The sequence below is a fragment of the Symphalangus syndactylus genome, chromosome 4, assembly GCF_028878055.3.
Source record: "Symphalangus syndactylus isolate Jambi chromosome 4, NHGRI_mSymSyn1-v2.1_pri, whole genome shotgun sequence".
Taxonomy (NCBI): domain Eukaryota; kingdom Metazoa; phylum Chordata; class Mammalia; order Primates; family Hylobatidae; genus Symphalangus; species Symphalangus syndactylus.
This window is the reverse complement of record NC_072426.2, coordinates 90,005,629-90,027,363: the sequence shown is the minus strand read 5'-3', so window position 1 is coordinate 90,027,363 and position 21,735 is coordinate 90,005,629. Positions and strand designations below refer to the sequence as shown.

Sequence of the window (21,735 nt, the reverse complement as noted above, 5' to 3'; positions counted from 1 at the left end):
TAAGAATTAGAAGTGCTAGGCCAGGTGTGGTGGCTCATGCCTGTAATCCCAGCACTTTGGGAGGCTGAGGTGGGTGGATCACTTGATGTCAGGAGTTTGAGATCAGCCTAGCCAACATGGTGAAACCTGTCTATACTAAAAATACAAAAATTAGCCAGGCGTGATGACACATGCCTGTAATCCCAGCTATTCGGGAGGCTGAGGCTGGAGAATCACTTGAACCCGGGAGGCAGAGTTTGCAGTGAGCTGGAGGTTGCAGTGAGCCGAGATCGTGCCACTCCAGCCTGAGCGATAGAGTGAGACTCCGTCTCAGAAAAAAAAAAAAAAAAAAAGAATTAAAAGTGATAAAAGAGCTGCAGAAGTTCAGATTATTAAATAGAATACCAACTCAAACAAACAGAATAATAAAGAAATTAAGCCAGGCATGGGGGTGCGCCGCCATAATCCCTGGTACTCAGGACACTAAGACGGGAGGATTGCTGGTGCCCAGGAGTTCAAGAGCAGCCTCAGCAACACAGCGAGAGACCCTGTCTCTAAAAAAAAGAAAAAAGAATTATGAGAGAAAAAAGAAAATGAAGAAAGAGAAATATTAAGAGGAATTGCTAAATTCTTGAATATTTCAATTATCGTATGTCAGTTGGAACAGAATCATTATCAAAACGTATCAGTGGAGAAAATATTCCAGAAATTAAAAAGGAAGAGATACTGAAAGTTAAAATGCAACATTCCATTGTACACCTTAAATGGATACAATTTTTATTTGTCAATGATACCTCAGTAGATATGGAGCGAAAAATTAAGTGATTCACTGGGCTCTAGGAAAACTATAATACAGAAATCAGCGTGAAAATATAGAATACACAAAAACAAAGGCCAAGAAGGAGAAAAAATATATATATATAGAATACTATTATTAGATATTTATTAAGAGAAATGAATGAATAAAGACTACTGAATCAATCCAAACTTTCATTTATATGTGACAATGATGAAGATATTCTTGACAAGAAACCTCACATATGAAACAGGCTATTCTCAGTAATAACTGTAGTAACTTGTACTCACAAAGCAGCTCCATCTACCCCATTCTGTGCTAGTCATAGCTCTGTGATCCATCATCTATTAACCCCTTCTATCCACTCCCAGTTTACAAATGAGACTGGGTCAAAAGTAAAATAACCTCTCCAATGAGAAAGAGCAAGTAAGTGATGGAGTCAGTTTTCAAACTCAGGTCGTCAGACTCAAAGTTCCAGTGCTTAATCAGAATGCTATGCTGGTTCTAAAGGTGGTCAGTGTTAAATCTACCACCACAGTGGTTATTATGAGTTCAGGTCGGCTACCAGACCTAAGAGACACAATAGGCTTTACTCTAATGCTAGACTGACAGGGTAATTCAAGGACACCAGACAAGAGATGCAGCAAGTACTCAACTCATCAGAAGGCTGAGCAACTACCTTTACGTCCTCACCGGCATGGCACAGGTGCCACTGTCCTGGACAAGGGCCAAGCTCTGTAGGAATGACCTTGATGCAGAAGGGCTGCATGCTGTTTCTCACCAATCTTTCCAGCCGCACAGACGTGAGCAGGTCAGCTCATAGCTCCCCAAGCCAAGCACAGTTCCCCACTGCAGACAAAGCAGATATAACATTCTAAATTTACCCTGAATTCATAGTTTCTAAGAGAATCAGGCTGAGAGGAGACAAGTTGGAGGTCATTCTCCCAGGCATGGATAGATCAATCCAGGCCTGATATGAACTCTACTTAACAACTATGTGCCTCGCAGAAGCTGTGTACCTTGGAGCTTCCCATTAGCACATGTTTTTGTTCAATGTTCTCATATCACATTGAATCTGTCAGAGGAATCCATGTCTTGCCTCAAATATAAAAGCAAATCCCAAAGATAGGCAATGGGAATAAGCACCAGGTGTTCTTTCCAATTATACAGACCAAATTATTTCTCCAGGTAGTAGCCCTACTAATGTCACCATGGAGTTTTTAAAAGTCTGCAGCCACTTGGAGAAAGATCAGCATCGGAAAGGGCTGAGGTCTCTCCAGCAGGAGAGACCAAGGCAGGCTGAGACGGAAACCAGCAGGCCCAGCTCAGGGACTCACCAGAAGCCCAGTCCTGATTTGGGGAAGTGAAAACACGTACAAAAAATAATATTCCAGACACTACAAAGGCCTCCCTGAAAACTCAAAAGCGACAAGACATGTTCTTAGAAAGTCAGCAAGAGCTAATCAAAGGCTGGCAGGCTTCTAAAAAGATCATTGTGTGTTTAGGCCAAAAGTGGTCTTTGAAGGTGTTTCAGAAGTCAAGGACACTTCCAGGGAAAGTCAACACAAAGTTACCTGGAGTAAAAATGAACAAAAACAAAAAGGCTTCTTTCATCTTCCCAGAAGTAACCAGGTAGGAACATGTGATGGTTAATATTGAGTGTCAACTTGATTAGATTGAAGGATGCAACATATTGGTCCTTGGTGTGTCTGTGAGGGTGCTGTCAAAGAAGATTAACATTTGAGTCAGTGAAGTGGAAGAGGAAGACCCACCCTCAGTCTGGGTGGGCATCATCTAATCAACTGCCAGCGAGGCTAGAATAAAGCAGGCAGATCATGGAAGGACTAGACTGGCTAAGTCTTCCAGCCCTCATCTTTCTCCTGTGCTAGATGTGTCCTGCCCTCAAACATCAGACTGCAAGTTCTTAAGCTTTTGGACTCTTGGACTTACACCAGTAGTTTGCCAGGGGCTCTCAGGCTTTCAGCCACAGACCCGCAGACTGAAGGCTATACTGTCGGCTTCCCTACTTTTGAGGTTTTGGGACTCAGACTGGCTTTCTTGCTCCTCAGCTTGCAGATGGCCTATTATGAGACTTCACTTTGTTATCATGTAAGTCCATACTCTTTAATAAACTCCCCTTCATGTATACATCTATCTGATTAGTCCTGTCCCGGACTAATACACAGCAGCATTGGGAATACTTAGAAAAGAGCCTATTGCTGTTGGTCTGCTAACCTCTAAGGCCAGGACCACCCTTCCTTAAGGGACTATTCTAAGTCAAGGACCAGTATATGGACTTTGAGCCATAGCATATAAATGTGAGAAAATTGAGGAATGGCTGAGCAGTAGAATTGTAGGCATATACCTATTCAGAATCTTCTTTGTCAGTCAAAAATACTTGCTGTTATTTGATCCTGTATAGCAGGGGGCAGCAAATATGCCACTGGGTTGAATCCATTTCTTCACTTATTTGAGAAAATAAAATTTTATTGGGACACCAGCAGGACTGGCCTCATGGGCGTGCAAACTGTGTCATCACAGAGGGCCTCACACTTAGAAGATCCCACATTTGGTCGGGCATGGTGGCTTATGCCTGTAATGCCCAACACTTTGGGAGGCCAAGGTGGGCAGATCACGAGGTCAGGAGTTCAAGACCAGCCTGGCCAATATGGTGAAACCCCATCTCTACTAAAAATTAAAAAATTAAAAAAAATAGCCGGGTGTGGTAGCAGGCGTCTGTAGTCCCAGCTACTCAGGAGGCTGAGGCAAGAGAATCACTTGAACCCAGGAGGCAGAGTTTGCCGTGAGCCGAGATTGCACCACTGCACTCCAGCCTGGGCAACAGAGCAAGACTACATCTCAAAAAACAAAAAGAAAGAAAAGAAGGTCCCACATTTGGTTTAATGAACTGCTGTTGCCATTTTGAAGTTCTTAACTATTAAACAGAGGATCCACATTTTCACTTTGCACTGGCCCCCACACATCATGTAGTCAGTCCTGAACACAGCTATGCCCACTTGTTTATGTATGGTGTATGGCTGCATTCGTACTACAACAGCAGAGTTGAGTAGTAGCAACAGGTACCACATGGCTTGCAAAGCCAAAAATATTGACTCTCTGGCCCTTTACAGAAAAAGTTTCCCAACCCCTGCTTCATAGGATGCTGTGTTACAGTGCACATCCTCTACAGAGTGCAGGCTAAGAGCACAATTGTCCTGCAATGACAGACTTCAGGGCTTCAATGAAGAAGATCCACATGCAAGCCCGGCTCTACCACTGGAAGCCTCTATGATTCTACTTTACCTCATTTCTTCATTTCTCACATTGAACCTCCTTATTATTGCGTAAAATTATTGCCTGTCTTACTAACTAGAGTTAACATTATCTTCACAATTCTTTTTGTATATGAAATTTTATACCTGTAAAAAGAAAAAGGAAATGATATAATAAAAACTTGTGAATATGTCACTAAGTGTGAAAAATAAATTATGAATGAAGTTGAAGCACTCCTTAATACCACTGCCCTTCCCTCACTTCCTGAGATAACCACTATACTGAACTTGTTGTTTATCGTTCCCATTTCAGGCTTAATATTTCACTTTATATAAATATCATATAAACACACATTTATTTAAATATATATGGCATTACTTATTTTAAAGCTTTACTTAAATGGCCTGCTATAATTGACCTCCCCAAGGAACGGTGTCACATTCAAGAGCCCAGCATTAGTTGAACACACAGTTGCGACGTTAGCTACAGAAGCCACAGTGACAAGAGGGCAACCTTGTTGTGCTTATGCATAGCCTCCTTGCCTAGCACCAAGGGCGATTTTTCATGAGTCCATTGGGCAAGTTCTGGAACAGCCAAGGAGAAAAGCTGCTGATTTTGGTAGATAGGATGAACCATTCTGTCTACCTGGTGTTTAAAAGCCCTCTTAGTGCGCACCCTGGTGGGTGTTGACTGAGTGAGACACCAAAATGCTCATGCTTTGGGTCTACTCCCTATAGGTCTTTCCATCCACATGTCTCTTTCCTAGAGCTCCCTGCCATGGATCTGCCATTTTTCCTGACAAAACTACCAAGTCATTCGACTTGACTGGGCATTAGTGTATAGCCATAACTTAGGTACCTCTGCCTAAATTTCCCTCATACAAAGTAATTGACCAAGCATACTATACCAACTAAAAGAATTTCCTTTCAGGGCAACCAGTGAGTGTAGCTAAAATGTAGCAGGAGTCCATTTCCAACATGTCACCACAACCCACTTGTAAATCTGGTTGAAGTCTTTCCTCTCATACCAGTCGGTTGTAGGGAGCCCCCAACGTGTCCATAGGTGCAAACTGAAGGAGATGAATTGGTGACATATGGGTCTGGGCTACCTATTTGGGTTGTTGTTTATTTATGTCTTCAAGTCCTGCTCCGGTCTGATCTCTAAAGTCCCACATTCAACATATAATGTGCCCAATAAAAATCAGGTCTAATAGACACGTTTAACTGCAAAGTCTCTTGGTTTCCCATAGTTATTTGTCCAGTCATTATTAGGGCCAGTAGAATTCCAGAACCTGTTTTTCAAGCAAAGAACAATTCTTTGCAACCAAGGTTATGGCCTCTCAGGAACCTAAGCGCCTCTGCTGCAACAACGGGACTTGCCAGAGACCCTACCACAGACAACTCCAGCGTGATCACATCTGCTGGCTATTTTTTACTGGAGACAGACAAATGATGAGTCCTCTCTTACTCTAGGTTCCACTCAAAACTGAAAGCCCTTTTAGTCACTGGATAATCTCAAGTATAATACATGCTTTTTCAAAAATCCAAAGAAGCCTGCTGAGAAGAGTGTCTCTTTATAAGTGATGGGAATTGGAGATATAACAACTTTTCTTTTACCTTAGAAGAAATGTTTCACCATACTCAAAACCACTAAACTTCTGAAATCACCAATATGGCAGGCACCTGAATCTTCACAGGGTTTATATTACCCTCTAATACATATGCACTTACTGGGGCACCTAAAGCACTTGCAACTTTTTGCTTGCAAGGTCCAGTTAACCTGATAACACCAAGATAATGGATCAGCATCATGTTCTGTGTAGGGTCAAGACAGTCAAGGTCCCTACAGACTATTTTATTAGAACACAGGAAGGTTTGCATAGTTCTGAGGTAAGACAGTAAAAGTACACTGTGGCCCTTGTCATGTAAATGTAAACTGAATGGGACCAAGAGGAAAGCATTTACCAGAACAATAGCCTCATATAAAGGAACAAAGGCTGTGTAGCTCCTCTCCAGTAAATAAATGTTCCCATTGTGGCATCTTTGGTTGAGGCTGCCGTCTGATTATGTTTAAGTAGCCCATCACTATCTGCTATAATCCATCTTATTTCACAGAAGTCAGGGTTAATTAAACAAACACCCTTGCAACTTCAGGTTTTTAACAGTGGCATTATTCTCTTCATTCCTCATGGAATATAGTATTGCCTTTGATTTATCATCTGGCTTAGAGAGAGGGCAGCTCATGGCTTTTACTTGATGCTTTATATACTAAAGCCCTTACAGTGTGAGACTTCTGACAGCATATACAATCTGAGTGTGTATATTGTGTATATGTATGTGTATACACACACACATATATAATGTGATATATATATATATATATGTGTGTGTATACCAATTAAATATTTAGACCTTCAGATTCTGGTGAAGGATTGCCACAGGTTCCTTTGAGGAAGGATATCCCTTTGAAGAATATTTGCAATAGTATTTCAAGGTCCTGCCCTAAAGAACAAGACTTGACTTTAATCAACGGGTTCTGAGTTAGTGAAGTGACATTAATCTGGAAATTGGGTAAGGAAATACAATTTTCCTCTGTGCTTTCTGGTATAAACTGTCTCTTCTTCAGCCCTCAAAATGTTTATTATTCTAATAGAGTGATATTGTAGTCAGCTGGCCATCTACCTCACCTGTGTAAAAACCAAGACCTATTATCTACATGGATCAATACACACCCTACAAGTCAAGATACCCTCCGGGTCCCTGACCTTTCACTGTAATTATGCCCCCTGGCCTCTAATGATTAGGTCACACCACCTGGCTTTTGTCATTCCAGAATCACATTATCTCTATTGTCAGTGAGTATCCCAGTTCCATGGCAAAAATTCCTACTGTTAATACCAGCCATCAGCTACCACTACCCTTCTCAGCAATGCCAGCCACCTCACAACAGGGCATTTCTTGTTCTCTCATTGTTTCCTGGGGTCTCCTAGAGAACACAGTCAGGTGGTGGGTTCTCAGGTCTTCTATGGTAAACCCAATCCAATGTTCTTACCTCCTAATCCTTCTGATTCCTTCCTCAATAAGCCAAAGGAGTTACTGGCATCTCCACCTCATTTACCACAGGCCATATTGTGTCCAAGCTTCAGTAAGCCATTCCAGGAAACCAGTTGGTCAGTTTCAGTGACTTTAACAGAACTGTGTAAGGACCTCATGCCAATATGCCCTCCCCTGTTTGACATATTCCATGCACCGTGGTCTCTTGCATGTAGGATCTGCTTCCATTTGTATTCTCCTGTTTCCCGCTGGCATGATTAGCAAGTCCCTGCAATTCCTCTGCTGTGTGACTTTTGCTTATATAGCAAGGTTTGTACTCCTTTGTTCAAGTCCTGCTGAGACATGATCCTTGCTGTTAGCCTGGAGACATCTGTGGAGATGCAGTCAGATCTTGAACAGAACAAGCATCATCTTATGAGATACCTGCCTCAAGTGAGGCATGATTGCATGATCCACAGGCATGGAGAGACTCTTTTCCTCTGGCAAACAGGAAGGGACTGCTTCTGCCAGCGAAGAAGGTTCTGGAAAATTGGGATTTTAAGGTTCTAGGCTTATCTAAACAAGTATGCTTAGTTCTTGGACCTCCTATCTTTCCCTTTCAAAGCACTGACTCTGACAAGGGATGCCTGTCAAGACTGTATACTTGGCCTCCTTTGCTGCCATAATCATAATCAGATGTCCAGCATACTCTACAGTGAAGCTGCCAGATATGACCCTCTCCTTTTAAAGTGCCATAGACAGCCTCTAGCTGTCAGAATGTGCCTTAAAGTGACAGTTAAAAGTCCCATTCAATTAAATTTTAACTTTCTTTCTTTGGTTAATTTTACATTTGCAAGGTCTCTAATGCTACCATGAACAGCAAACTAAGACCAAAATCCTTGTCATTATCATTGCCCCAAATAATCAAATTCATTGGTCACTTTTTCCCCCAACACAGCTCCTCATGCTGGTAGTCATTGTGGTACCACCATATGCCAAGTATGATTGGCACCCCAGCAATATGTTCCATGTGGACTTCAGATAGGTGGGGAATCCCACTCCAGAATCCTATCCAGAAGGTCTGCCCTCTGGAGTCACCCCTGGTACCAATCATCTTGGTCCCAGAAAACTGAACTTGAGGCCAAGTTTGCATGCCAATTCTTTACTTGGATATGCAATCCCAGGGAAGCATGAGTGAGGAAAATGGAAAGCAAAGATGCGAACACATGAAGCAAACACAAAGCAGTTTATTATAGAACCAGAAACAACTTCATAAGAAAAACCAGCTTGTTGTTCGTCAGTTAGCATGTCTCTGGAGAGTCTGTGTAAACTCACTGTGTCTCAGAACGTCCTTCAGGGAGAAGAAGAGTGAATGATCTATCTGCTGACTCCTTACCATCTCCTGTGGAACGTTTTTATTGGTTAAAGCACCCTTTGCTTCCAGGTTGTGTCACTCAGGTGCCTCTGCATCTCTGTATCTGGTCAAGCTGGACCTGACATTGGTGCTACCATGGCAATGGGCAATTGCTGAGGCCCAGTCTTGGCCTCTAGGAGCAGCTGAGACAACCAGGAGTGTTAGGAATCAAGGAGCTAAAGACACTGGCCCAGGCTTTCCAGGGAATCAGTCTAGGCCCAAGAGGCAGGCAGGTGCACGTGTATCTAGGGAGGTGCATAAGATGTATCTGGCAAGCAGAAATTACACCATGATTTAATTTCTCACTATTCTGATCCTCCAGTAGTTTAGTTTTCAAAACAACCATCCAGCTTAAAAATAAGTTCTTCAGATGAAGACGGCAGCCAGTTCTGCTGCTTGGACTCAAAATGACACGGAATTTGATCTAACTCTCCTTTAAGTATTCGGATAAACATGATTTTAAAAACTTACTAAGCTATTCACTAACCTATTAACTTACTTTTTAGTAATTTTCTAACCTACCAATGTGCAGGATAGGGCTTGAAATGTTAAAGACATTATTTCATTCATTTTGATTTGAGCCCTGGAAAAGATTAGGTGAGGTCTCCTGCCTCTTTCTTTTTGAAGAGCAGGGGCAGAAAAGCTTCCTTTCTTGCTCTTCCTTTCTTTCTTTCTTTCTTTTTCTTTCTTTCCTTCATTCTTTCTCTTTCCTTCATTCCTTCCTTCCTCTTTCTTTTTTTTGAATTACCGTCATCTATTAACACAAAAGGTTGCTATTGCTGAACTTGTTTTACAGATGAAGAAACAGAGACTGAGATGAATTAACTTGTCCGAGACCATAGTGAACTGGCCACTGAGCTAGGAACTAAAACCTCTTCCGACTCTAAAGACTGCTCTTTCCAGTTCTATGCAATTATTCAATTGTTTTATTATGATGAGGAACAACCTAGATCTTCTGGAGGAACAAACAAATCAAAAGAAAAACTTAAAAACTATTCCTTTAAAAGTGTGTACACAGAGTGGAATAATAGACATTGGCGACTTTGAAAAGTGGGAAGATAGGAGGGGAGTGGGAGATTGAATACTACTTATTGGGTACAATGTACATTATTTGGGTGATGGCTACACCAAAAGCCCAGACTTTACCACTACCCAATATGTTCATGTAACACCACTGCACTTGTACCCAAAATCTATAAAAATTTTACAAAATTAGAAAATTTTTAAAAATAAAAATGTGTATATTCGTCCTCTGGTATCCATGGGGAATTGGTTCCAGGACCTCCCTCAGATACTAAAATCTGCAGATGCTCAGGTCTTATATAAATGGCACAGTATTTGCATATAACCTATGCATATCCTCCCACATACTTTAAATCATCTCTGGATTACTTATAATACCTAATACAATGTAAATGCTATGTAAATAGTTGTTATACTGCATCGCTTAGAGAATAATGACAAGAAAAAAATCTGTCCAAGTTCAGAATAGCGTAATTTTTATTTTTTGAATATTTCTGACCCATGGTTGGTTTTATCTGTGGATGTGGAGCCCACCAATAAGGAAGGCCAACTGTGTTTAAGTTAACTTTGCTTTGACTTTGTCCCTGGCACTAATCAGAGTTTTGTTGTTTTTGACCTAGAGAATCTGAATCTGGAGGCTTATCATAACATAATTACTGGCATTTAACCACTCAATGCCTCTGTACAACCTGGAATTTCCCAAGCCACAATAGAAAGGTTGCTTTCTACTCTTAACTGCCTCACACTGTGGCAATGGCATATTAAAGGCTTTTGAGATTCAGGAGTCAGCAAAGCGAAATATTGAAAATAATTCCTGCCATCCACAGTCTCCTCCAGGATGTCTTCTTAACAGTTTCCCCCTCTGCTCTTCATAAAGAAAGAGGAGGGAGACCTCACCTAATCTTTTCCAGTGCTCACATCAAAATGTCTAAACCAAAAAGCTAGAAACCAAAAAGCTAGAAATATCTGTAATAGAATTTCAATTTTTTAATTGACTTTAAATTAATAAAACCATAACAAGGTAACATCCCCTGGAATTTTGACAATTAGAATTTCAATGACCTACTGTATATTTTATCTTCTAATTTTAAAAAGAAAAACAGAGAGTTTGGTAGTTCCCTTTAGTGCCATTTTGATGGCTCTTTCTCTACTTAAAATATTAAATGTTTCTTGCAGCCTTAGTGGAAAGCGAGGACTTCTTATCGACACAAACTGTCTGCAATTAGAGCCATGTACATAATCCACAGGAGGTCTGAGCTCTGAGCTTATGATCTGAGTGACCTCAAAGTGATTCAGAAGGACACACAGCAGTGCTGTTTTCCATGATTCCCTGATGTCTTAGTTCGTTCGGGCTGCTATAACAAAGCACCATAAACTGGGTGGCTTATAAACAACAGAAATTAATTTCCCACAGTCTGGAGACTGGGTAGTCCAAGATCAAGGTGCCAACAGATTCAGTGTCTGGTGAGGGCCTGTTGCTCATAAACTGTGGCTTCTTGCTGCATCGTCACATGGTGAGAGAGGCAAAGAAGTTCCTTCAGGCATTCTTTATAAATGCAGTAATCTCATTCATGCACTTATGCACATAACCTCATCACCTCCCAAAAGGCCCCGCCTCCTAACATTATTACCTTGGGGATATGAATTTGGGGAGACACAAACATTCAGACCATAGGACCTGGTGATGCTCCAAGGCTCACCTCCCACCCCCTAACCACCACCATGCCCCTACCCCTACTGGGTACACAGTGCCCAGAAGCCAGAAAGTAGAAGTTAGACTTGTGCCAAATGTAAGCAAGGTAACCAAAGAATACCTAAACTTCGGAAAGCAGTAATTGGGTATACCTGGAGAGACCAGAGGGGGAGAATGGCTGTATGCTGCATTGTTACCAAAAAATGAAGTTCTGCGGTGGCTGTAAGGTGTGACTTCTGAAGAAGCTCAATGTGTTTGAAGGATGGATTGCTAGATATTTCATCAGAAGAGCAGGCCATTTTACTGAGGCCTTAAGCCCGTGGAGTTTCTCAACTATTGTTCAGGAACAAAGTGTGCAGTAAAGCAGGGTAGGTTTCGTCAAAATTGTTGATCTTAACTGGAATCCCTCATCATCCCTCCCCCCACAATATTTAAAAGTCAGGAATAAAAATGGTTATGGGGCAGGTGTCAGAAAATTTCTTCTGTTAAGGACCAGATAGTAAATATTGTAGGTGTTGCAGCTATATGGCCTCTGTTGGAATGAACACAGCTATAGACAATGTGTAAATGAACGAGGAAGGCTGTGATCCAATAAAGCTTTATTACAAAAACAGGCAGCTGGCAGAGCGATAGTTTGCTGATCTCTGATATAAGGTGGGAAGCCTCACAATCTTAGAGCTATCTTCCTAGAGAGTCTGGCTATCCTACTCTTAACTGTGAATATGGCAAAGTCGCTCATCCGAAACAAGTGTTCTCTTATGGACCCAAACCCTCTTGGTCCTGGGCCTCCTCCTCTTTTTTCCCATCCTATACAAATTATTCCTGATATCAATCTGAACTCATCAAGCAAAAGAGTGCTGTCCTCAGGCTAATTGAGGTCCCATTTCTGATGGTAGCCAAACCCACTGTGGTCCAGCAGCCTCCTCTCCCATTTCCAGCAATGACTGATAACAGGAGAGGGCCTCTGTTTGTGCAGAGAGCTGGCTCAGCAAGCTCAGGAGATAATGATTTTCTCTTTCAGTAGAAAAAAAAAAGGTTAAAAACTCTAATGTTGTGTTTGCACTATATTTATTCTACATAATCCTGACCTTGAAAACTGAAAATCAACTACCATATAATCATAGCATAATTGTCTGGTAATGTCTGCCCTTGAAACAAGAATGCTGGAAGCAGTTCTCAGAGCCGGTACCAAATTAACACAGCAAGGGATAAGGAGGCTGGTAGAGACAAACAAGAGCACTGGGTGCAAAAGAAAGGAGACTTCAGTTTATAGATCAGTGCTTCTCAATATTCCTGTGTATATAAATCACCTGCAGTCTTCTTAATGTGTAGATTCTGATTCAGTAAGTCTGGGATGCAGGCTGAGATACCGCATTTTGCACAAGCACCGGGAAGTGACGCAGATGATGCTGGTCCCAGGACACACACCATGAGCACCTGAGTAGCAAAGTTTAAGCCTTCAGTAGTTACATTTGGTAAGAGATAGGCGATGAAAACCAACCCTTAGAGATCACTCCATCAAACCTCATTACCCAGATGAGGAAAGGGAAGCCAGGAGCTTAAGTGATTTGCCCAAGGTTGTACGTTAATGATAAAGCCTCTTGACTTCCATTCCAATGCATTTTACATCTCTAAAAACTTCTGGAAAGGATTCCCAAACAAAGATAAGAAATAGCTGGCAGGAGTTTTGTTGGGTTTAAGTTTTTTTAAAAATTTTCTTTTTCATATATGGAGATTATGAAACAATATTTCCAAATCAGGGTTTTCTTTTATTAATGATAATTTTGTACTAATTCTGTAACAGTGTGTTTATTCCTCAGTTGAATCCAGGGCTGTGTGAGGAATCAAAGAGGACAACTTCATGAAATGGATCATCAAATTTTCTATATTTTGAGTAATTTTTTAATACAGAGATTCCTTGATTTTGAATAATCTGAAAAGCCATGATCTGAAAAATTGCGCCCTCTAATAACATGATAGATTCTTAGTCTAGAATAAAGGAAGCAAAATTCATGAACTTCAAGGGATTTCCTGAAAGAAGCTGATAAAACTATTTACTTTATCTCATGTATCTAGGAAAATTTCCAAGTCAACAGTTGTAATTGTGGTCTCCGCTAGTCTAAGACAGCCAATTTCCCAGTCTCCTTCCAACTTTTACTCAAAGTTGAATATCACTACAAATAGCATGCCATCCCTATATCACGCAATATGACATGACCTTAAAGGTTTCTAGGAAGAAAGAACATAACATTTTCGAGCTTGCTTTGTTTTAGCTTCCCCTGACATTTAGGATGAATGTAACTGGCCTATCCAGAGACTACCCAGGCAATCAAAAAACCAAGAATCCAAGCTGGGCTAAGCTAATGCTCAGGTTCGGTTTACAAAGTGTTGTAAACACTTTCTGGCCAAATTAAACTCCATCTGGGGAACTGGGGAATGATGAAGTCTTCCCTAAATTCCAGTATTCTACCTGTCCATCTGGATCATCTTTGGAGCCCTCCACCACGGAGCCTCACAAGTTCTTCATAAAGATATTTCATAAATATCTGACAACCTCTCTGGGGTTTCGCACTTAGCTATCTGCTTGGCAGCCAGTCCTGGAACATTTGATGGGGGCTCTGCTGCTGGCCCCCCTCCAAATGGGCAGACCTGGGAATTTGTAGCCATACATTTAAATAGCTTATTCAGCTGTGCATGTTCCACATTAATTGCTCCTGCCTTCAGTTGGATTTGTGCTTGGTAATTTTCTCCTTACACAGAGAACACAGATAAAATTTGACGGGCTGTGCTGGCCCTGGGCCGGTCAACTGCAAAGCCTCCTTTCTCATTAGTAACTATGAGTGCAGAGGACAGGCAGGGATGTTATGGATCATGGGGAGCTGATGGAGCTCCATGTTTCAGAGAGTGGGGATTGAACTTGCCTGACCCATGATTCATGCCTCTTCTTTTCAGCTTCCTCCCCAGATTTTGCCGATGGGAGACTGCAGGACCTGCCAAGCACAGGATGGCCCTCCAGAAGCTTGCTTAATGATTTCAGATAGGGGGCACACGATAACTATTTTCTGTTACATTCCCTGACCCCCAAGAAGTGGTTGAAGACACCGTCAGGGCATTTCATCAATCCTAGGACTGCTTTCTGCACGCACTTTAAGCATTCTTGAAAGAGTTGGCCAATATAAGCTCCTTGCATAAAACAGAGCTTATAATTAGCAGAAAATGTGTTTCTTCCTCATGCTGTGTTCTGGTTCAACAAAGTTTTAGAGTTTCCGTTCTATATCTTCTGTGTTTGGCCAGGCAGCCTATATCTGCCTACTTTGCTCCCCACATCCATTTACCCAGACAGGTGCAGAGTGACTCCCCAAGAGAACATTTTGGCCAGGACATTGTCAGTCCTCTAATCACTGGTGGCAATGCCAGGCACTGAGAAATGCAAATCGTCATCAAGAGAGAGTTCACCTAATGGCTCTGAGCACTCGGCTTGGGTTTAGAAGCTGCTTGTAGGTAGCTTTTTTTGCATACTGTGTGATTGTGACTTAGGGACAATGCTGAAATTTATTAACAGCAAGCTTTGGCCTGATACCGTGTCACATTGCATTAGAGAAAGTTCTGGCTTGCCTTGGTCATTCAGCCTGAGCCACAAACACCCCCTTGCTGCCTCTGATGGATCTGTAATGCTGCTGATTAGCTTTGCCTGCACTGGTTAAGATGAAGAACTCAAGATGCCATACCTCTCTATGTGGCAGTGTGTTGGTGAGCCTTGAGGGTCAGTGGAAATGGAGGGAAAACTCCACGAGCTTCTCCCTGGGGTATATTTGTTCTTCATTGAATGTTACCAGTGCTGAAAAAACGGGAGTGCCTCAAACTTAACATGTCCTTCTCCTTCTCACCATCCCTTGGACAAACCCACTCCTCTTCTTATTTCCCTCCCCTTTTTAAAGGGTGCTACCATCTGCCTCAGTTGTCCAAGCTAGAAATTGGGGACTATTATTCATGCTTTACTCCTCCCATGTCTCCAGACCCCAATTAGTAACCAAGTCCTGTCCCTCAGTCTCCACAATGTCACCTAAATATACTGCTTCTCCTTACTCTCATCATCAGTTACCTAACACAGGTGCTTAGCTAGACCTGCGAAATAGCCTCGGCTGTGTTCTCCTGCCCTCGTGTCTCTTTTCATCCCCATCCAGCTCAATCCACCATTGACATGTCATTGTTCTAGTCTAAAATACAAATCTGCATATGGCAAACCTCTTGTTTAAAACTGTCAGTGGCTCATATCACCTAGAGGATAGCATTCAGACTCCTCTCCATGCCATTTAAGATCTATGGCCTTCAATAGCCCCATAATTTTTTCCACCTCACTTCCTGCTGTTCTCCATATTCTTAGGCAATATTGAGCCCCAAGTATATTCTTTCCCAGCCAAGCCAAACCCTTTCATGTGACCCCTTCTACCTGAAGCGCCCTTTCTCCTGCCCTCTCAGCATGGAAAATCTATATCCACTTGTCTAGCTTTTACTCAAAGAGAACATCTTTTGTAAGACTCTCTCTGATGCCTTTGACCTGTAATTTTTTATTTTGTTATAATTGGTACTTTACATGCCTATTACCTACCTAATGTCACATTGGGTCTTCTTAGTCTCTGAATTTCTAGCTCTGGCATAAATACTTTGCTCACTAGTATTAAGGAAAGGAGGGAAAGAAGGGAGAAAGGAAGGAAGTTCATTAGTTTGTAACTTCAGAAGATAGTCTGTGCAGAAAGCACAAGTAATATGTTTCATATCCTTTATGTGGGTAGATATCCCATAATGTTAGGGTGAACAGAATTCTAAGCTGTCAGGGAAAATGGATGTTGTGGAAATATAACCTTTCTGAACAGCAAGTGGAATTTCCAACACATTAGGCAACTGCCTCATGTGTATTGAAGCCAGGTGTTTTATTAGAAAATTATAATTGTCCCACAAATCTAAGACCTTTAACCAATTCCACCAGGCTTAACAGAGTTAAAAGGCCACTGGCAAGATAATACCATCATCAACATGCCAAGATGCATCCCCCATTGTGCACCTGGGTCAAAGGGAGGCTGCCCGGGAGATAATCACAGCAATGGAAGTGTGGTTCCAAACCTTCTGATCAAGAGATCTGGATGGAGAAGAGAGTAGAGTAGCCAAGAGAATTTGCTGGGGACAAAAAACAAGCTTTTAAGAAAGATAAGGCACACATATTTTTTCCTTCAATATTCTCATTTATCCACAAAGAAAAAACTAAAAGGTTGTTAAGACAGAGATTGCGGTTCATACTCCTGCTGGAGAATGACAATTTTAATGCCCATGGATGAAATGTTTATCTGCCAAATACTAAATATTTTCATTTTTGTGCAGCCACAGCACACACAGAGACACACATCACTTAACACAAGCAAAGCCTGAAAGTTAAACACACATAGGAATTGGAGTGGAGAGAAATATTGGGGAAGACCAGCAGGGAAGGATGGATTATACAGCGGTCCTTCAACATGCCAAGTGTTCTCCCCATGGGTGTTCAAGCTCACACCTCCCTCCAGACGGCCAGAGGATCTCTCCAAAAACGTTGCTTCAACATCCATTTCCACCATGGAACTTGATCTTCGATCCCCACATATCAGAATTCAGAGTATAATATAAGAGAACTGGAGAAAGCACACGCTTTATTTCTAGACCTGCTTGGCCATAATTTGTGACACTGGACCAACATTCCTAATGTCTCTGTGTCTGTTTCCTTACACAGCCATGTGTCATTTAACAACAGAAATACATTCTGAGAAATGCATCATTAGGTGATTTTGTTGCTGTGAGAACGTCGCAGAGTGTACTTACACAAACCTAGATAGTACAGCCTACTACACACCTGGGCTCTATGGTATATAGCCTGTTGCTCCTAGGCTACAAACCCGTATAGTAATGTTACTATATTGAATACTGGAGACAACTGTAACACAATGGTAAGTGTTTGTGTATCTAAACATATCAAAACATTAAAAAGGTACAGTAAAAATACAGTGTTATAATCTTATGGAACCACTCTGATATATGCAGTATGAAGCTGACAAAACATCATTAGCTGGTGAGTGACTATATAAGAAATGAGAAATAAATTACATGGGGCTGTCATTTTATCCAGTAAGATGACAAACGAAAGCAGCAAGCTGACAGCTAACACATAGTAGGTGTGTAATAAATTCTGTTGACCCCCATTCCCTTCCAATAGTAGGCTCATTTGTTTAATATTTTGCTAGCATCTTTATTAGGCATCCACGCTGTCTGCTGAAATAAACAGAAAGCCATGGTATTTTGCTGAGCTGATGACATTCAAAAGCCCCCACACATCCTCCTCTTCATATACATAACTGTCATGGGCTATGCAGGCCACACTGCATGTCAGAAAGCAAAAAGAATTTGAATTTTTTCTTCCTTAAGTGAGATAAAATGTGAAGAATGAACAAGATAAATAAGGTCATTTTCCTCATAGGTCTTGCTTATTTAGATCTCATTTTGAATGCATGGAAACTAATCTCTGCTATGTTGAGGTTTTTTTTTTCCTCACACACTTAATGTGAAACACAGCAATAAATGGATGATGTTGGTGTTTGGAAGAGTGCGTGGTCAATAGAGGTTGTAAAGAAAAAAATGAAAAGAAAGAAAGAAAAAGTAATTTCTTTTCAGGAGGAAGTAACCTATTGATACTACGTAAGTTGCTACTAGGTCAACCCTGAATTGATTTTCATGTAGTCAATAGTTCTGAATCCTTGTATTAATAGTTGGGTAGCAATAAGCACTAGCAACTTACCAAAATTAAATAATATACTCAGCTATCTGCTATGTCTAATGATACAAATGTCTCTCAAAGCAAAAAGGACTTGGAAGTCAAGGATATATGCCCTGATTCGTTAAAAAGAGTTATCCCATTTAAAAGACAGAGAGAAAGAAAAATCTTCTCTTATAGTGGCAATTTGATCAGATATAACTATAGTTCTTCTTCCTTGTTGCCCCCAGTCCTCATTAAGTGGTCAAAGTATATATAATATTAGAGGAGAACCTATTATCACTGGTGGGAACAAAGAAATAGGGACATTCTCATGTTAGAAACTTTTACAAACTTCTATAAGATATCTCATAGAACAGTCTGAATTGAAGAAAGACTGATATGCCCCATTCCTTTCCACCAATTAGCCACAAAGAGAATAAAAGACGCCCTCAAATACTCTTAACTGGGAGATGCGTGGGAAGGAAGTGAGGCTGGGTCTTGGGACAGTTGATTGACAAAAATAGGTTGCACCAGCATTGCTGGGCAGGGAACAGAGACCTGGGAAACCCCAAGCAGTCAGCCAGTGTGGGGACTGCACTCCCCTTCAAAGGACAGTCACAACTAAACCCTTTGCCAGAACCAAATTATCATTCATGCGGCCCAGAGAAAAATGACAATACAGAGCTCCTTATTCAAAAAACATTAAGAATTGTAAAAGGGTAACAGCAGAGCATTAAACCAAGCATGGAGCCTTTCTAATCATGGAGCCTTGTGTAATTTGCACAGGTCATGCATCCATGAAACCTGCCCTGCCTCCTTTTTGCCCCTATTTACCTTGGTGACTACTCAAAATCTCACTTCCTTGATCATCCAACACCTCCCAGGTCATCACCCTTATATTAGTCTTAACATCTGCAACTCTGGCCCACCCCACCCTTGAACTATACTCTCTGGAGCACATGAACTATAGCCAGAAAGATCCCCCTCCCCCATAAACTTCCTCTTCCTCTCATTTAACCCAGCTGTGCCCGGGGGCCACTGCCTCACCTGAAGCCTTGTCAAGCTGAGGCTGTTGCCTTTTCCTCTCATCTCTCCCGGTGAGACAGGAGTAGGTGTCCTCCTTGCTGCACCCTCCACTGTGCTTCCAAATAGTCTCCTCTCCACCCTGCTTAGAGGCCATGCCCTGCAGCTGTCCACCTCTCCCGAGCATATAGTTTCCTGATCTCCCAGTCACACTGTGCACTCCCTCTAGACTGCTAGAATCATAGCCTATCTCTCCACCTCTACTCTCAACATCCTCATGATGAATTTAACATCTGAATGGATAACCTATCCCAGATCCCATCTAGCCTATTGGTTCCTTGACCTCCACACCATCCCCCACTCCATCCCATCTCCACCCCCACCATCCCAGAGGCATGAAACAGGACCATGACACAATCTCAATTTCAGGTATTCCACTCTCTCAGCAGTCCTTCCTGTCTTCTAGTTCTTTACTTTAGCATTCCCAATGAAGAAACTGTTTATCCTCATCAAGGCCTCTAACCATTGACTCCCTCCATTGTGGCATTATCCATTACCCCCACCCTCTGTCTCACTATCTGCTTGGCCCAACTTGGTTCCCATAGTTCATGATTATAACTACTCCCTGGCAGGGTCCTCATCTCTTCTACCTCTCTCCCTCCTTTATACTCATGTGGGAAAATGCCAACTATCTGCCTGTTTACTGTTAACTTGAGTCAGAAAATGAAAAGGTATCCCTGAATGAAAGGCTAAAATAATAAAACAATGACCAGTGACCACACCTGACTATCCTAGTGACCTTTTTTGTTTTTTAATTTCAAAACTAAAGAAAAAAATTGTGAGCATCTAAAGATAAAACATACCACTTTAAAGGAACAAAAACCAGACTGGATGATGACTTCTTCCCTAAAATCCTAAAACAATGAATTAATTCTATGTGATTTTTAAGACTAAAGATTCTGAGGAGCTTCCGTTCATATATGAGGACAACAGAAAGTCTCAGCCGTCCAAAGTCTCTTTGTTGTATGTCTCATACTTTCTGAAAATAGGCACACTCCACATGGCCAAAAGATGAACTGAAACCAGGAAATCAGAACTGGGGATGTCACAGCATACAAGAAGAATAAAATCAGTAGGACAATAATTCCAAAGAATTATTGTTAATAGGATTACAAAGCTAAAAGTCAAAAGTAAATCTTGTTTTGAATATTAAACATAAAATGCTTAGACCAGTGTCTGGATATGGTTGGCTATTATCATTACAAAGAAATAAATGTGTTAATGATAATCTCAATCTAAAGACCCAAACTATTTGAACAAATTCACGGAATGTGATGCGGAAGGGAGAGATGGAGTAGAAAATACAGAAAGAAAGGAAATAAAATCATATTATACTTTTTATCCTATGCCAGGTTAAGTCAGAAAATACCACTTTGTTCTTGAAGTAGATAACAGAAGCAAGATGTGTGTGCAAAATAGACACATTCTATATAATTCCATTCATATGAGGAACCTGAAGTAGTCAAAACCATAGGCACAGAAAGCAGAATGGTGGTTGTCAGGGGGTCTAGGGGAGGGCAATAAAGGGTTGCTGTTTAATGGGTACAGAATTTCATCTTTGCAGGATAAAGACTTCTGGAGCTTTGTTGCAAGTTACCGAACTGTACACTTAAAATGATTAAGATGGTAAATTTTGTGTATATCTTATTACAATGAAAATAGAAAAAAAAAAAACAAATTTATTTTTAAGTCAAAAAAATAGAAAGAGACTCTATCCTATTACTATCCTTCAGAATTTTTTGTCATGATTTTGTAGAAATATTTTGGGCATTAACATGCATTGTGTTGAAGAAGTATTTAGTTGACATCTAAAAATTCCTTTATGGTTAAATAAATTACTAATTATTCCACTCATATAAGATTATTTTTACAACTGTTAATAAAAGTAGTAAATTTATAAATTAAAAAAAGATGTGTATGCATGTAGCTACACATGTTGATATTGCTTCATTTAAGGCTGTGATCCTCATTCTAGAAGTGTACATCCTGTTAACCCAGAGAGGTTTTGTTCTGTTTTCCTTGTTTTGTTTTTCTAAATACACAGGCCACTGTCAAGTGATGCAGTGCAGCAACTCTATAAATGCCATGTCTAGGTGTTTGCCCAACTATTCACTGAATAGGAGTTTGCCTTTGCAGGCCTAACGAAGGTATGGCTGAAAGGAGAGTAGGCTCCCTTAAAAATGGGAGCTGGCCACCCCTGTCCCAGACCCTCAAGTCCATCTCCCAGGACAGCAGCCTGTCTCTGGCAAAAAAAAAAAAAAGCTAGTCAACCTCAACTCACACAGCTATAAAGCCAGGTCTGCCAAGGGCCAGCAGGAAGACACAGCCTTATCACCAGCCCTGAGATGGTCTTCATGACTCCCACTTCCTAAGCCCAAGAGACTCCTCATGGCAGAGTAGCAGGATCTTTCCCCAGGGCCCCCTGTGGCCGTGCCTCTCCCCACCCCTACTGTGGTACAAGAGGTCTTTCAGTACAATAACATCAAAAGAATGCTACTCACAAAGCATCTTTAATAACAATAGCAGTTGTTAAATGTTTGAAATGAGAATAAAAATTGCCAGGGAGCCTAGCACGATTAGGAAAACACTGAGAATCAACAGGTACAGATAGGAAGATAAAAGATGTGAGGACGGAGGGAGGAGCCAAGATGGCCGAATAGGAAC

General features: G+C 41.3%; 1 long non-coding RNA gene across 3 annotated transcripts in view; it reads right to left on the bottom strand.

Annotated features, from left to right (window-relative positions):
- Window positions 1-21,735, bottom strand: part of LOC134736413 (uncharacterized) — a 125,597-nt gene that overhangs the window by 30,743 nt on the left and 73,119 nt on the right. The window contains exon 5 of one of the 3 annotated variants that reach the window (XR_010120416.1): window positions 16,273-16,347. The exons of 1 other annotated variant lie outside the window; for it this stretch is intronic. This is a non-coding gene — a long non-coding RNA (uncharacterized lncRNA). Of the gene's footprint in view, window positions 1-16,272; window positions 16,386-21,735 lie in introns of those variants that run through there. One more of the 3 variants, XR_010120415.1, reaches the window with a different exon arrangement.